Source organism: Girardinichthys multiradiatus, chromosome 20 (genome assembly GCF_021462225.1).
Source record: "Girardinichthys multiradiatus isolate DD_20200921_A chromosome 20, DD_fGirMul_XY1, whole genome shotgun sequence".
Classification (NCBI taxonomy): Eukaryota; Metazoa; Chordata; class Actinopteri; order Cyprinodontiformes; family Goodeidae; genus Girardinichthys; species Girardinichthys multiradiatus.
The window spans coordinates 16338589-16355697 of record NC_061812.1 but is presented as its reverse complement, the minus strand read 5'-3'; positions in this window follow the sequence as shown (position 1 = coordinate 16355697).

Here is a 17109-nt window from a genome sequence, read left to right as displayed (position 1 = left end):
AGCAGCATCGACAATAGATGAAGAGAACATGGTCCACTCGGACTCTATGTCTCCAACATCCCCCGGGATCTGGTCGAAGCTCTCCCGGTGGTGGGAGTTGAATACATCCCTGGCCGAGGGCTCCGCCAGGCGTTCCCAGCAGACCCTCACTATGCGCTTGGGCCTGCCAAGTCTGTCCGGCTTTCTCCTCCCCCAGCGGCTCCAACTCACCACCAGGTGGTGATCAGTGGACAGCTCAGCCCCTCTCTTCACCCGAGTGTCCAAAACATGCGGCCGAAGGTCTGATGATACGACAACAAAGTCGATCATCGACCTCCTGCCTAGGGTGTCCTGGTGCCAAGTGCACTGATGGACACCCTTATGTTTGAAAATGGTGTTCGTTATGGACAATCCGTGACTAGCACAGAAGTCCAATAACAAAACACCACTCGGATTCAGATCGGGGAGGCCATTCCTCCCAATCACGCCTCTCCAGGTGTCACTGTCGTTCCCCACGTGGGCGTTGAAGTCCCCCAGCAGAATAATGGAGTCCCCGGGAGGGGCACTATTCAGCACCCCCGACAGGGACGCCAAGAAGGCAGGGTACTCTGTACTACCACTCGGCCCGTAGGCTGAAATGATAGTCAGAGACCTCTCCCCAACCCGAAGGCGCAGGGATACAACCCTCTCATCCACTGGGGTAAACCCCAACACGAGACGGCTGAGCTGGGGGGCAACAAGCAAACCCACACCAGCACATTAATTTCCTTTTGGAATTAATACAGTATTTTTTAACTGAATTGAATTTGAATTGAATTGAATAAGACAAATGTGAGAGACCCTTTCATGTTTTGGATGCATGATTTACAAATCCTTTTCTGCAAAAATCATACTCATTTGTTAAATTTGGTAAAATATAGAGATTTTAGTGTTGAGACCACAGCCATTGGTTACAAATGAAAGGCCAGTAAGAACTTTTCTGGAACTTTCAAAATAAATCGCATTAACCTACTTCCAGCACAGCCAGAAATAGGGAATAACAGCAGACTTCCTGTGACGTCACTGTCCAAATAAAAAACTCCGATTTTGCAACAAACTGACCTCTTCCACGCAGGTTCCCAGGGGAACTGGACGGTGGGAGGGACGCGGCGTGCTAATGTCTCTTTGCGGACAAACAGACATAACTATTCAAAACTGGATCCAAGAGTGTCATACGATCATATGTACTAAGTTAAGTAGGAATGAATTGCTGTTTGTGTATCCCTGACTCTATGCAGAGTGGAGCAGTTTTCCTGGTCTGAAGGAAGGACAACGGACCGCATCACCATGGTTACAGCTGTAACGTGCAGTTTGGCCGGCCCACTCCACAGCTACGGAGGTTAGCAAGTTAACCCTTTGTTCACTGTGGATGTTTTCTTCAACTTCGTCGCCCCGACAGCTTTTCCTCGGCACGGTTCACGTAAGAGGTTAGGTTTGGGCAGAGAGAAGTAATTTAGAATTAAATTATCTAAACATTTTTCGTTTTATGACGTTAGGTTTTGTTTGTGTTGAAACTCAGCCATCTTAGTGCTAGCAGATTATCTGCTCAGTTTGTGTTCTGTGTTTGTGTTTCTTTTTTTTTTTTTATTTGAGACAAACTTTATTTAAAGGGTGATTTTAAACACAGAAGATCGGCCATAACACGCCGACCAGCTTATGCATTTTAACCCTTTTATTAGTGGTATTTTACAGGTATGTGTTTGATTCTGATGATAAGCTATAAGCTTCTTTTGTTAGCTTTCACTGCTAACAGCTAAGAACATGTGCTTGCCTGCTAAAGATCATTTACTCAAAAGGGTTGTTAGTTTCAATCTAGAAAATAATATTTCCCTAAATATTATTTTACTAAACTTGATAACTAATTAAAGACCATTAGGCCCCATTTCTCAAAGATTTGGTCCTTATTTAAAATATTTCCTTAAATATTTTACTATTTCTTTAATTATTTTAAAAAATAAAGGCAGCTAATTAAATACCATTGAGAATTGGTCATCCAGAAGGTTGGTTTTATTTAGCAAATCATTCTTTAAAATATTATTTTATTAAAATGTTTTATCTGATCTTGCATTGTGAATTATTGTCTAAAGGTATACCAATTATTGCCTTAGTTAGTTCCAAGACTAACTTAACTTCATTTCCAGATTCTTCAAGATAATCATTGGTTCTCAAACATAAACATTGCATGGTAATGTTGCATCATGGTTTTAAACATCTTTAATCAACTTGTTTATAATGGACATAGCCCATTAGTCTTCGTTATTCTTTGATTCTGCTTGGTAGTTTAGTTGGATTGTTTTCGCATCGTAAAGAGTTTGTTGATTGAAATGTTTGACATGTATTTTAAGAAATTGTGTGAATTCATTCAATATATGTGCAGAGTTTTGCTGTTCAACAATGTCAGAGCTTGGCTCATCACTTTCAATTTTGTCCTAATACCATCGCCTTATTGGGCTGGTATTCACAGGACAACCCTTAACAGACCGAAATATTATTTAATAAAATATTAAAGTATTAATATTAAATAATATATTCATAATTACAACATCAGTTTATTACAGTGTGATACAATATACATATCTTGCTCTTTGTGGCCTGCTTAAAATTTAAGCTTGAATATAAACTAAATTTTGACCTGCCTGGTAAAAAGTTTGGGCACCCTGATCTAGACCCAAATATAGAATAGAATAGTCTTTATTGTCATTGTACTGGGGGGTACAATGAAATTGGGGAGAAAATATTGGGTTGCTGTGACATCGGTGTGTCACGAAAAGAATAAAGAGACATGTAAAGGACAATGCAAAAAGGTGCAATAGTAGCTGGGAGCCTCGAGTCGCTGTGACTGAGTGCCGCCATGTCTTATGTCTTATTAGGCCATTTATCAGACTGCTAGTCCAAACTGTTTAAACAGGACAATAAAGTTTGCAACTACAGTTGAAACAATACAGAATGATTGAAAAAGAAAAGATTTAACGGTCCAGTCATAAAATAAGGGTGGGTAGTTACATTTACTCTTAGGAGTAGTTTTACTGCACTGTACTTTTTACTTTTATTTCAGTAATATTATAATGAAGTATCGCTACTCTTACCTGGGTAAAATGTCTGGCTACTCTAACCACTGCAAGTAACGTCATTGAATGAAGAACAAGCTTGTTTTAACCAAAAGTTCAGCAGACACAGATACACACCTACAACCTTATGTTAACAGTAAATGTTTTTCACTGAAAATACTTTATCCCAACATATATACATTACCTACTATAAGTACTGGTTTTAGAAGTTTTATGTTAAAAATAACTTGGAAAAGTGTAATTATGTCATTTATTTACTTATTTATTTTAGTCTTTAAAATACCAGAATTTGCACAGTAATTTCTTGGATCGCTACTTTTCACTTTGACTTGAATGAAAATATGATGAAGTAGCGCTACTCTGATTAGAGTGCAATGTTTGGGTACTCTACCCACCTCCACATAGAAATTATATAAAACACTATGGCACAACCCTAAGAAAGCTGTGCAAAAATTAAATTTCTCCCCACAATGTGAGTGTGAACAACTCATACATAAAATGACAAGGTAATGACAATGTAATGCTCATTTTACCCATCAGATGTCACTGTTGTACTGGAAAGAGAGCAAACCCTGCTTAAAATGCCACTAACCCAATTTAACAAACTGCTGGAAGCCAGTGTTCGTTACTGGTACAATATTTTTCATTTAGAGAGAATAAAATGGCTCTACAAAGTCAAAAACATGTGTTGGAGAGGTGAAGTATCATGTCTAGGATTAAAGTTTTTAAAGCAGGTTTGATATGTTGAGTGCCTTAAAAAAAAAAATCCAACTTTAAGGGGCATAAAGCTGCAACCATGGTTATGCAGAGAGAGATGCATCCCTGTTTCAAGAGCCCAGGCTCTGCATCATCTCATTGAACCGCCACATTCACAATCACATTTAGCATCTAGTCGAAGAGAAAATCCATCTTCTCCCCGCCAGCCGCTGAGAAATGTTGCAATGTGTGAGGAAAAATAATAACATAAAACTATATTAGAGATCCTCTTTGCCTACTGTAGCAGAGAAGGTATTGATTTTTAAAGAAATATTTCACAAATCCTCTTCACTGAGCCGATGCTAATGTTGCCTCTTTTCCGGGTGTCAGGAACAACATTTTTGGGTGTTTTTTCAGGCCATTTGCTGAGCTTTTAAAGGTTTATTTTTTGACGGTGTTTACTTTTATGGTTTTTGTTTTTTGTTTATCTAATTTCATGATTAATTATTTTTTTATAGGTATGTTTCTAATCCAATATATTGAAGCTGATATTGATTAATCTCCATTTCTCATTTATTTGAAATGATGTCTGAGACACAAATGGTGAGATTAAAAAAACATGTAACCATGTAGGTGTCAGTGTTTCGGACCATACAGTCATACAGACAGAAACTGTTTCCTGACTGGGACCATTAATCAGTTGAGGGTGTTAATATAAAACCAGCTGCCCGGCAGACACCACAGGGGAAGGCAGTGGCAGCAGCATTAAATTGTGCCTGTGGGGGTTTTCCAGTCTGCCTGTCCATCAGAGATGAACAAGACACATAAATACATAAGTGCTGGTTAATACATTTGATTTTATCCCTGCGCAGTAATAAATTGCTGGTGGTGACACCCATACACAAAAAGCGACAAGACAAGTTTACAGATTGAGTCCTGAGGCCCACAACAAGGGAGAGAGAGGGAGGGAGGAGGAGAAGGAGAGGAGGCTGGAGAGAAGGCTGCAGGGTTGGAACCAATTAGGCCAAGAGAGGCTCCCTCCACCTGCACTGCCAGGCCCCTAGGGAGAGCCCCAGTGACAAGATGAGGGATCATCATCATTACCATTATTTATTTGCTAAGCAGAGGCCGACTCTGGGGCCAATCCTAATAGCATTCCCGAATTGCAATGAGCGGTTTGCTTTTGGGGCCAGATATGGTTCTCAGGAGGAAGGCGTGTGGAGGTGGTGTTACAGCACGGATAAAAAACCAAGCACGCGAAACAGCACTAAACTATTGCGGCCAACTGATGCTGAAAGTAATGCTGTTTAATCAATTATGCAGACCTGTTGTATGTTCCCAAAACTATCATCAATATTACCCAGGAGGCTTTCCCAGGAGTGTGGAGGTGCCGGGTCGGTCTGGCGTCTAAAATCTATCTTGTCATTTCAGGTGGATGCTATTAAATTCACAGGAGCAAGAGAAGCCGGTTCATATTATTACTGAAATTTAGAACATTTAGAAAATTACTTGTTGATTTTTTTTTTCTCTTTTTGGGGGAATATTTTTCAGTCCTTCAGTTTTTTCAGAGAACTTTAACAATTCCTACCTTTACAACCTGACTTGGCCTGGATATGTTAGCTTTTTAAAACTGTTTTATTATATAATTCAAACCTTATTTCAACAATATTCTAATCCTGATTTGCTACAAGGCCTGCATGGGTTCTCTCTGAGTATTTTGGCTTCCTCTCTGTGTCTCAGACCATACATGTTAGGTTAATTATTCTCTTTAAATCACTCTTAGGTGCATGTACAGATTTGTGTTTCTGAAATGGACAGACAGCTATTTCAAGGTGTACTTCTTGCCCTTAACTTTGTACCATGTGCAGCAGCCTCGCTGTGAACCTTCATAGATTAAGCAAGTTTAGAAGATGGATGAATTTGTTGCAGTTTTTTTATTTTCATTGTGAGAAATGCAACAAAAAGAAGTGCCATCCTACTGGCATTTACCCTTTTATCATCCTGCCAGAACAAAGGGATTTGCCACAATCAAAGATGGGCAGACTGTTTATTAGTCAACAGATGGTAGTGAACATTATAAAAATGGTTAAAACTGTTATTTCTAAAAGGAAGAAACAAACAGATCAAAGAACTACAGGTCCTTCTCAAAATATTAGCATATTGTGATAAAGTTCATTATTTTCCATAATGTCATGATGAAAATTTAACATTCATATATTTTAGATTCATTGCACACTAACTGAAATATTTCAGGTCTTTTATTGTCTTAATACGGATGATTTTGGCATACAGCTCATGAAAACCCAAAATTCCTATCTCACAAAATTAGCATATTTTATCCGACCAATAAAAGAAAAGTGTTTTTAATACAAAAAACGTCAACCTTCAAATAATCATGTACAGTTATGCACTCAATACTTGGTCGGGAATCCTTTAGCAGAAATGACTGCTTCAAAGCGGTGTGGCATGGAGGCAATCAGCCTGTGGCACTGCTGAGGTCTTATGGAGGCCCAGGATGCTTCGATAGCGGCCTTTAGCTCATCCAGAGTGTTGGGTCTTGAGTCTCTCAACGTTCTCTTCACAATATCCCACAGATTCTCTATGGGGTTCAGGTCAGGAGAGTTGGCAGGCCAATTGAGCACAGTGATACCATGGTCAGTAAACCATTTACCAGTGGTTTTGGCACTGTGAGCAGGTGCCAGGTCGTGCTGAAAAATGAAATCTTCATCTCCATAAAGCTTTTCAGCAGATGGAAGCATGAAGTGCTCCAAAATCTCCTGATAGCTAGCTGCATTGACCCTGCCCTTGATAAAACACAGTGGACCAACACCAGCAGCTGACACGGCACCCCAGACCATCACTACTGTGGGTACTTGACACTGGACTTCTGGCATTTTGGCATTTCCTTCTCCCCAGTCTTCCTCCAGACTCTGGCACCTTGATTTCCGAATGACATGCAGAATTTGCTTTCATCCGAAAAAAGTACTTTGGACCACTGAGCAACAGTCCAGTGCTGCTTCTCTGTAGCCCAGGTCAGGCGCTTCTGCCGCTGTTTCTGGTTCAAAAGTGGCTTGACCTGGGGAATGCGGCACCTGTACCCCATTTCCTGCACACGCCTGTGCACGGTGGCTCTGGATGTTTCTACTCCAGACTCAGTCCACTGCTTCCGCAGGTCCCCCAAGGTCTGAAATCGGCCCTTCTCCACAATCTTCCTCAGGGTCCGGTCACCGCTTCTCGTTGTGCAGCGTTTTCTGCCACACTTTTTCCTTCCCACAGACTTCCCACTGAGGTGCCTTGATACAGCACTCTGGGAACAGCCTATTCGTTCAGAAATTTCTTTCTGTGTCTTACCCTCTTGCTTGAGGGTGTCAATAGTGGCCTTCTGGACAGCAGTCAGGTCGGCAGTCTTACCCATGATTGGGGTTTTGAGTGATGAACCAGGCTGGGAGTTTTAAAGGCCTCAGGAATCTTTTGCAGGTGTTTAGAGTTAACTCGTTGATTCAGATGATTAGGTTCAAAGCTCGTTTAGAGACCCTTTTAATGATATGCTAATTTTGTGAGATAGGAATTTTGGGTTTTCATGAGCTGTATGCCAAAATCATCCGTATTAAGACAATAAAAGACCTGAAATATTTCAGTTAGTGTGCAATGAATCTAAAATATATGAATGTTAAATTTTCATCATTACATTATGGAAAATAATGAACTTTATCACAATATGCTAATATTTTGAGAAGGACCTGTAGAAGGGATTTTAGTGCATCCAGCAATAAAGATTTAAAGCTAAGTTGGCCATCTGTAATTTCTGAACTACTATCTAAAGAATCATAATTCATCCATAGCAAACACACCCACATGAGTTTTTGATGGAAGAAAATCACAGATACCATTTTAAACTTCACTGTGCCAAAAAGAAAACTTATTTTAACCTGCGCAGAGGGGAGGTTGGCTTCTCGTGGCTGAGGGGCATCTAACATGTACCATCACACAGTGGGGAAACTTGTTTCACAGTGGGAAATGTTCTTTTTTTTTTTTTTGGTCCAAAGTGAAAAATGTTTTTGACTACTATCATTAATACTGGTGGGTCTGTGAAGGTGTGAGATTTCATCTCCCTTGAATAAATGTTACAGGGCATTTCTGTAATTTTTAAAGAAAGATACGTCCAGATTTATAAATGCTTCTTTTGTTCTGTTTGCAAACAATGCATTTTAAATTTAAGCTGTGTTTTATCACTGATGGTTGTATTCTGAAACTTTGGTGTAATCGTCTATGTATTGTCCCAGTTCCTAGGTTTTCTACTGGTTTGAATTTTGCCGATATAGTCTCGATGTTGTTGTCTTGTGTTGCTTCCTGTTTTATTTTGTAGTTTTGGTTCTTTTGTCTGTCTTCCTTTCTCATCCCTGGATCACACCTGCAGAGTTTATCACCACATATGTTCCTCATTTTCAGTATCTCTTTCTGTGAAATAAAACATTTGCCCTTTTTCAGACTTTTTGTTATGGCTTTTTTAAATGTTCCAGACCATTAAACTAGTTTTAATATCAGACAAAGATAACCTGAATGAATACAAATTGCAGCAGATAACTTTCTCACTTCAATGTTTTTACCACATTTCCAGTAATTTAAATCTGATGGATTTAAAATTGTTACTTTTGCATTGTGTTAGGATTATTAATCTGAGAATATTATTTAATATTTTATCAATAATATTTTGGTCTGTTAAGGGTTGTTCTGTGAATACCAGCCCAGTAAGGCGATGGTATTAGGACAAAATAGAAAGGTGTGAGATGAGCTCTGACATTATTGAACAGCATAAACTCTGCACATATATGGAATGAATTCACACAATTTCTTAAAATAAAAGAATTTATTAACAAAAACAAGTCAACTCAAAGTCAAACATATTTCAATCAACAAACTCTTCACTATGCTAAAACAATCCAACTAAACTACCAAGCAGAATTAAAGAATAGGGAAGACTAATGGACTATGTACAATATAAACAAGTTGATTAAAGATGGTTGAAAACCATGACCAAAAGAGTGATGCAACATTATCATGCAATGTTTATGTTTGAGAACCAAGGATTATCTTGAAGAATCTGGAAGTGAAGTGAAGTTAGTCTTGGAACTAACTTAGGAAATAATCAGCAACGTTTAGACAACCCTTCACAATGCAAGATCAGATAAAATATTATTTTAATAAAATAATGTTTTAAATAATGATCTGCTGAATAAAACCAACCTTCTGGATGACTAGAAAGAAATATTATTTAGGGAATATTTTGGAAAAGAGCCAAATCTTTCTGGAGAAATGGGGCTTAATGGTGTTTACTTAGTTATCGAATTTAGTAAAATGATGTTTAGGGACATATTATTTACTGGATTGAAAACTAAACCTTTCTGGGTAAATATTTGGCAGCAGGCACGTGTCCTTACCTGTTAGCAGTTGAATCTAACAAAGGAGGCTGAAAGCTGTTGAAGAACCTCTTTAAAGAGGCCTTCTGCACGTTCGTTTATTCACCATAACCTGGAGGAATTACACACATAAGAATAAATCACACGGAGACAGCTGTATGTAATTAAAATACCTGGACCTGGGGAAGCTCTCATGTGATCAGGCCACACACCGAGACGACTTCAGAGCTTCTCACTGGGCACATTGCTTTTATTAAAACACATGAAAATGGGCAGCGCCATTGATTACAATATTTTCTCACATGTAGTCACGTACACACTTTTTCCGGCTTACCATATTTAGACAGTCATTGTTCCAGCACCTGCAATCTTCTGTGTTTAAAATCACCCTTGAAGTAAAGTTTGTCTTAAAAACACACAAACACAGAACACAACCTGAACACATGTGCTGCAGATATTCTGCTAGCACCAAGATAGCTGAGTTCAACACAAACAAAACCAAACTTCATAAAATGAAAAACGTTTAGATCATTTCAATCTAAATCACTTCTATATTATTCTGCCCAAACACTTAACCTCATGAACTGTGGTGAGGAACGTTGTCCAAGGTGGCGAAGTTTGAAGAAACATCCACAGTCTTTAAACGGTTAGCTACAGCTAACCTCCTTAGCTGTAACCACGGTGATGCGGCTCCTGTTGTCCTTCTCTCAGGCAGGGAAAACCACTTCACTCGGCTTGTAGAGACAGCTTCTCAGCAGGCCTCAGAGAGAAAGTAAGCAATGCTTATACCTTAATTTACCCCTTTTTTATGAATGAATACCGGATTTTTCAGCAGTAATTCATCAGTACATAACGATCGTGGGATCGTATGACACCTTTGGATCCAATTGCATCATTGTACAGTTTTAATAAACTTATTTTTTTTTACTTTGCAACACAGGAGTCACATAGTTTGAGTTGCAATGGATTTTGTTTTTACATCACAAGTGTTGTGGAAACATCTGATTTAAAAACTGACACAGTGAAAGTTATGCTAGGAAATGTTTGAGGTCTAAGTTGAATAAGTCCTAATGCATTTAACAAATTTAATTTCTCAATGTAAATTTCTTTGTGATTCTTTATACTTGCCACACTGACTGCCAGTGTGATCTGAAATCTTGAGCAAGAAGTCTGCGATATGTTCGTGTTGCCATGTCCCAGTTTGGCACATATTGCTCCAAATATTCTCACTATGTCCTTTTCAGCACTTCAATCTAATCTACTTTTACTCAGCAGCGATCACACGTTACTCATGTTTAATCACTTCTGTCTGAGTGTGTGTCTGTGTCAGAGACAGAGATGGGTTTGTGTGTGTGTGTGTAGATGATACAGCTTCTGTCTGTGATTCAGGTGTTGTGGTGGAGTGACTATAGTTAGTCCATAACTCATGATGCTCTCCATTCAGAAGACACCTTAGGGTCTGCATAACACCCAGCGAGACTCAATCACAGCCTACGCTAAATCGATAATCCTCCAGATAGTTGGGAGAGAGAGAGAAAAAGATTGAGAGAAAGTTGCTGGAGGAGAGAGGGAGAGCAAGAAAAGGTGGATGATTTGAAAAGGAGACAGGGGATGAGGGGGAAAGAGAAGGCTGAGAGGGAGATCAGGGCCTGGAAGAAGGAGATGAAAGATGAGGGCTGGTTTTCCCTCAAACCCCAAAGGCCCCCTTGCTGACTGTGTTTTTATCTGATGATGTGAGGACATTGTAGAGGCAAAAGGTGAAAGAAAACTAGAAAGAAAGGGAAAAAATGACTAACAGGAAAGAATAGCAAAAGGAACACAAATACGCAGTGTGAGTCTGCTAGCCAAGCAACAATCATGTTGCTTTCAAAATTTAAAGAGATATTAGGTAGAAATACATTGCAAATGTTCATCTAAATCATCTAAACAAATTCTGCCTAGCTTAAAGGAAACAGGCATTTTGTAGATAACTCTGTAGGTTTCTTTTGGTTCTGTACTTTATTTTCAACAAATATTAAACATCTAGTCACCTCAGACCAAAGTAGTTTGTATTGTGAACCATGCAGAGGTCACACTAGTATCGGCTTGGCTACTGGTATGATCTTTTGACTTCTTAGAAAGCAAAGCCAATAATACTAAGTTTTTCATAGAAAATGGGGGAACCCTTCTCTGAAGCAGTGTTTCAAGGTATTCTTAACTCTAAGCTGTATAATAACCATATAGGGTAATACTAAACTGCTGCCTGTCTCTAACTGTGCAGATTTACCTAAGTGAAGCAGTAAAGCATTGTCTGGTTCTCTGTCACTTCAGCATTTAGCTTCACACACCTCCCAGAGGCTTATAAATATTTAGAAAACAGTCTCTCTTGAGCAATCAGCTTTTAACAGATCTTCATGGTTCTCCCTATAGAACAAATTTGGCTGTGGTCCACTGATAAACCTTCCCAAAATATTGCCCAAAAGGTTGAAGAGTGAATTTATTGAGGGGGAATATTTGTGGCAAATTATCCAATGAACCAAGGGCCTGTGAACACATTAAGAGGGAAGGAATGAATGCAAGACGGCAGGGGAAGTATCACTTTGGTGATATGTGAATTCTGCAGGGTGGTGGGAATTCGAGAGGACACTTTCTGTAAGGCATCTGTGCGAAGATCACACAGAGAAGCATCAAGGAGTCAGTTCAGACATGAGGAAAGATGTAGAAAACCCACATCTGTTTTATAGTTTTCTTTGTCACCCTGCGCTATGTCTTTGCACCCTTTTCCCCTCATTTACTTTCACTCACAGCCTCTCCAACTTTCAGCCCTGAACTTCCCTGTTTATCTAGCTTTTTTTACTCTGAGGCATCATGGCGTATGCCCCCCTCCCTCCTCTTCTCTATGACTTGCTGTTGTTATTGAGTGATGTGCGGCTGATGGCGAATGCTGGGTGATGACAGATGGATGTGACAAGCAGATGGTTTTGCTTGTCATCTCTTTAATCACACAAACTCGGTCGGCCATGAAGTTGGAGCTCTGTCTTGTCAGAGCAACACAAAGTGGAGACAAATTTACCCAGCGCGCCATAGATTTTGATAGAGAAAAAGTGACGGCATTTGTCGAGAAAAGGACCTAAATGTAAATGGTGGTCTTAGTGTTGAGGTCGGCTTTGATACTATTTTGACAGGTGCTGACTGCTGTTGGTTTGCAATAAGATGAACTTGACAGCTGTGATGATAAAAAGCTTGGTGAAGGGGAATAAAAAATGTCTCTTGCCCTTCTGGTTGTGGGATGGCCTGAGAATAAATATACTGAGTTCACATTGATATAGCTGCATGCTTTAACTTTATAATCACCAATTTCATTTAATTTAAATACAGCTGTCCTGTGAAGGCCTCACAGTAATGAAAAAATAAAATTTTGAAAACCAAAGAACACACCAAACAGGTCAGTGATAAAGCTCTGGAGGATTCTAAAGCAGGGTTGGGTTATAAGACATTATCCCAAGCTTTGTTTACCCTATAGAAATGTACATCAGATAATATTTGACAGAGCAAAACTCTCCAAAGGTACTAGTTATCATATGCAATGTTTTTAAATTAGATTTGTCTTAAACAACTTAAAGTTATTTCATTTTAAGGGAAAGCTTTATTGCATCAGATGTAGGTGTTTAGTCCCCCAACATTTGACAACAGAAAGCTAATTGAAATTGGAGAAACCTAAAACACACACATTTACTTAAGAACCTTGCTGAGATTTTAGGTGAGAAACATAATTAACATCTAAGTGATCAACTCAGCAATATAAGATGGTAATTGTCTGATAAGGTGTAATGTTGAGCATCAAACATGATCCCACACTCATGAGGTCTATATATCTATACTCTGACAAGGAGATAAAGCCGGTTATTCCTACCGGTGTAGAGATATGGTCTATCACTTCCCTCCATCCTTCCATCCCTCGTCTTCTCCCTTCATCCCACCATCAGACTTTCACCTTCATCTCATCCTCAACATAGCTCTCAATCTCAAAGTGAAACTTGCAAGGTCAAATTGACTTTAGATTAATTAACTGTCAATTAAAGGAGTAATTGTTTCATAATGTCCTGCACCCTCAAGACAAGGTGTTGGTCCTGTCAGGGTTGGTTTAAGCCGATAAGCTGGGGAGTGAAGCCTTTCAGAGAGACAGCAAAGTGGCAGGAAACCAGCACATGTGTGTTTGAGCGGAGGACAAACGAGGGAGACCTCATCCATTATCCCACAGTAACACTGCTGCTGGACCTGTAGCAGGTCGCCCTCATGTGGCTCCATATACATCACACATACCTGACATGGAAACACACTCACACACACAGAAACACACACACACAGCTGGCTTGTATTCTTCACTCAAATTAGCATTCATCAGTTCATACAGCGGCTGATGAGGAGATATGTCCACCACCGCAGTTAACCAAAGGGACGAGAGAAGAGCTCGGCGAAGGTGATGAAAACAGAATAAAAATGAGAGATGGAGAAAAACAACTGAAAAGAAAAAAGACATAAATAAAAAAGAGAGGGAGAGACCGTGCAGTGAACGTTGATGAAATGGTGATTGCCTCTTGCTCGCTAATGGTTGGCCTGGAGGGGTGTCAGACAACGGCAGTTAAGCTCTTCTCTCTGCATTTGTCTTTCCTCTTCTCAACATCATCAGCGACATTTTCCTCTGCAGACAAGTGGAAATCTTCTCCAGAGACCAGAGGACACCCTAAAAATTACTCAGGTTTTTTTTTTAATATTAGTAAAAGATGTTAAAATGTTATGTTGTCCAAACCTTTATTGTTTTGGATTAAACAGAAAAAAATAATAAAAGTCACCTACCCAAAGTCATCTATCTATCTATCTATCTATCTATCTATCTATCTATCTATCTATCTATCTATCTATCTATCTATCTATCTATCTATCTATCTATCTATCTATCTATCTATCTATCTATCTATCTATCTATCTATCTATCTATCTATCTATCTATCTATCTATCTATCTATCTATCTATCTATCTATCTATCTATCTATCTATCTATCTATCTATCTATCTATCTATCTATCTATCTATCTATCTATCTATCTATCATTTCGAAGGCTTCTCGTCGGAGCAGAGCTCAGCTTGACCAAAGGTAATGGGAACGCTTGCTCACATCACCTCCTATTGGTTACATGCGAGATTGAGCAGCGGGCTTGCTGTTGGCATGTAGGTGGCGATGCTAGACCCCCTTGATGGCGACACAGGCCAAGGGACACGAAGCTGCGAGGACCTCCTAATGCTGCTTGCAGCTTTAATATCAGCTTGCCATTTTCTTTGAGTTTTTGGGGCTTCTGACGTTGAACCTGCTTCACGTGTCTGTGCTTGATTTTTGGGTTAAACAATTCTATCTAGACGCTTGCGGGAACCACTTGCTAACCAACACTGCTCCCAACTTAATGTTGTTTCAGTTTAAAGATGGCAAACCAGCATGAATTTTATCTGAACTTAGCAAACCAGCTAAACTGGTATTAGCGATGCAAGCCAGTGGATTAGTCTTTATTTCACGCAGATAAAACTCAAACTCTACAGCAAAATGTTCCCCAACAGAGCTTAGTGGGACATGGTCAATGTAGAAAGAATTAATACCATTAACTTTTAAATTAAAGCACATATTGTAGCACACATATAGATATCTTTTTCAGGGGTGCCAATAATAGTGGAGGAAGCTATATTTAGAGATTGATTTCCTAGCAGCTTAGTGCTTTATGTTTTATGATTATAAATGTATTATTTCCTTTACCTTATCCTGTGTCTTTAGTGTGTAGAGAATGTTGAAAAATAAAGAGTCAACACTGTTACACGTGTTTGATTTAATGAAGTCACTTAAGACATATATGGAGGACTCCATAAGACACATCATTCCATTAAGTGTATTTTTCCATAAGACTGATTCTTACACTGTCTGGGTCGAATAACAAAACCAGTAACTATGTTCAAAGGTTTTCATAAACAGATTTCTTATCAGTTTCTATCTTTGTGGACATGTTTAATTTGTTTTTACTGGCCAGTTATATTTTCTTTTTTATGGTATTTGTTCATTTGCACTTTTCAACAGAGAACTTCTCCCACACCAATCCATTTCAATTACTCGATTAAACCCTCTTGGTAATCAACTCCATCGTCCACTCCTTCAAACGATGGTTCATTATTTACAACAAGTGTCTCTTACAGGATTATTGAGTCACATGAATGCAGACTCTTCTAAATATTGATCGAAGAGCTGGTCTGTTCTTCTCTTATCCGTTTGGAAGTCCAACACTGCAGCCCGTTGTGTTCATGTGAAGTACTTCAAACAACTGAGGAGCAGACTTGACGGAGCCGCTTGAAACACATGGAAGTACGACTGCGTGAGACTGGATGGATGGATGGGTGGATGATAGACAAATAGATGAATGACAGGTAGATAAATTGGTGGGGTGATGAACTGCTGGATGGGTGCACAGATGGATTTGTTGATGGGCTGATTATGTGAAAGATAGAGGAGAGGCAGAAGAAGAGTGGAAAAGACTGGGAGGATTGTCATCAGATGAACTGATGAATAAATGGGCAGACAGATAGCTGGATGGCCAGCAGGAGATTGATAGGTACTTTCCTCAGTGGGCCACCTGCATCCTCAACATTTGGAGGAGGGTGGATACTCATCTGTAATAGGGGTAATGGAGCTCAAAATAAACTAGCAAACAACTCTCTTTCCGTCTTTTTTTTCCCCTCTCCCCTTTTTAACCCTCTCAACACACCCCCACTCCCTCTTACACCCTCAGAACATTCGGCATGTACCAGTCACGTTTTGTTTGAGGAGGTGCTTGAAAGTGAAAACAAGCTAAAACACCAGAGAGAGAAAACACAGTGGAGCAGGCTTTGTTAAAGCCCACACAGCAAAATGACAATTTCTCCCCACTTCATCAAACTCCCATGATGGATCTCCTTGTTAAACAAAGCTTTTAATAACAGTAAAACAAGAACATTACAAACAACGGCAAGATTACTAATCCTGTCCTCTTTGTCAGACTATATCAAATATGTAATAAATGTGGACAGTTAGGAGAACATGATGTAAACACCAATTTTATTTTGTGATACTATTAAATGTTCAGATTTCACATATCTAACCTTTTGTTTAGAAAATATAGTTTTTTGTACTTAGAATCTAGTGTGGATAAATAATCATTTATATGCAGACTACAACACACTATGAAGATCAACAATTAAAAACCACCATCATTCTGTGCTAAACCCGGTACTGCTGTTTAGAAACTGCATTTTAATTTCATTCAATTGACTGAAACAAACTGAAGGATACAACACAAAGAAACTCCCCCATGAATCATTATAAGAACAATAGGAAAACCAATCCTCAAATTAAGCAATCAAAATGTAAAGGTTAGTGGCTACTAGCTAATGTTTCATTCATATTACATTTTGTAACTGTTTATACAGCACACTATATAAATAAAAAAGTAATAGTTTGGGTTTAAGATATCTTTTTTTCTAGCTGTTATGAACAGTTAGTATTCTACCAGCATCCAGGGGAACTCAGGATACCCCTGTTCCTCTGCTTTGTATCTGCCTTGCATTTTAATGGCGTTTGAAAACGTGCATTCTGTGCATCTGATGCTGTAGCATAGACAATGTGACATAGACACCAATTAAATAACATTTATGCAAGTGCTTTGCAAATGTAACCGCTATAATCCAACAATAGTGTTATTTAGTCTCATATTACATTGTGTTGATGATTTTTTTGTGTGCAGTAATCAAGATTCACTGAGCTCCTTATGCTAAATGCATGTGGTGACTCACAAAGCAGAGCAGTTTATTTTCTGATTAAGTCAGGTAATGACCACCTAAGGGACTTGTAGACTGCATA